The following is a 1,105-nucleotide window of genomic DNA, read 5'->3' as shown; positions in this document are numbered from 1 at the left end:
CAATGCAAAGCAGCTGGGGCGCCGCCACCTCCTCCGGGTGCCGCCCGCCACCGAGCATGCGCGGCCGCAACCCGAGGGGCGCTCGGCCAGACCACCCAGAGCGGGGAAGGGACTTGCCCAGGGACGCTCAGCCGCCTCCGGCCCGGGGCCGCCGAAGCCCAGACCAGCAGGTTCGAATCCCGGCTCCGTAGCTTAGCAGCCGCGTGACCTCAGTCGGGTCACTGGGTCTGAGCCCGGGAGCTGCCATCCATAAAAGAGGCTGGCGGAAGACCCTCCCCTTGGGGTGCGGTGAGCAGGGCGCCGAACCCCCGGCCCCAGGCTGGTGGGGTCGGGGAGTCTTCGCCGGGGGCCGCGGTCCACGTGCGCTGCGTCGCCGACAGGACCTGGAGCGCCAGGCCCGGGACCTCACTGGCGTCGGGGGCCGCGGGGCTGCAGCTGGTGGCAGGCTGGGCGCCCGGCCTCCTCTCATCCTAACCACAGGACCGGTAGGGCGTCAGGTTCCAAAGGCTTCTCACTGGCAGGAGCAGAACTGGGGAAGGGGCGTACACAGGGACGGGCTGGGGCCTGCCGGGACCCCCGATGCGCCGGGCACACACCGCTACCAGCTCTGTGTGTGACCTTAGACCAGTCACTTAACTTCTCTGTGGCTGGGGCTCCTCCCCCATCCGCTGCAGGGCTGCGTCCCCAGGTGCCCATCAGGTACCCTGGAGCGGGACGCCTCGAACCCCCGCCAGCCCTCCCACCCTCCCCGCACTTCGGGTCTGTGGAGACCCTGGAGCGGTGCAGCCGGCCCCTTCCTTTCCTTTCCCGCGGTCCGCACCTTTCCGAGCACGGCCCCGAAGCGACCCCGGGCCCGGCGACTGTGAAGACCTGGAGGCGTGTTCCGGGCTGGAGTCCCTGCTGTTGCTCTGGGACTGGGGCACAGACTCAGATGCCGAGGCCCCGACGGCAGCCCTGGCCTCCCTCGAGCCTGGATCTTTCTGGCCCGAGGTGCGCAGCAGGCGGCTTCCCGACGGCGGCAGAGCAAAAAGGCGGGGTAACCCGAGAGCAGCTCTATTCGCGCTTGTCGCTGGCCAAACTGGCCCAAATCACTAGCACGGCTCCA

General features: G+C 70.0%; 1 protein-coding gene across 1 annotated transcript in view; it reads right to left on the bottom strand.

The window, feature by feature from the left end:
* The window catches only part of PDE8A (phosphodiesterase 8A), a 148,966-nt gene extending 148,146 nt beyond the window's left edge, over positions 1-820 (bottom strand). Inside the window, exon 1 of the mRNA XM_008062089.2 lies at positions 638-820. The gene's annotated coding sequence lies outside the window, so the exon portion shown is untranslated. The remainder of the gene's footprint in view (positions 1-637) is intronic.
* Positions 821-1,105: the final 285 nt, after the last annotated feature.

Source organism: Carlito syrichta, unplaced genomic scaffold, assembly GCF_000164805.1.
Source record: "Carlito syrichta isolate Samal-C Ts95f unplaced genomic scaffold, Tarsius_syrichta-2.0.1 Scaffold305654, whole genome shotgun sequence".
In the NCBI taxonomy this organism is placed as follows: Eukaryota; Metazoa; Chordata; class Mammalia; order Primates; family Tarsiidae; genus Carlito; species Carlito syrichta.
Note: the sequence above shows the minus strand (reverse complement) of the source record. Positions and strands in the feature narration are given on the sequence as shown.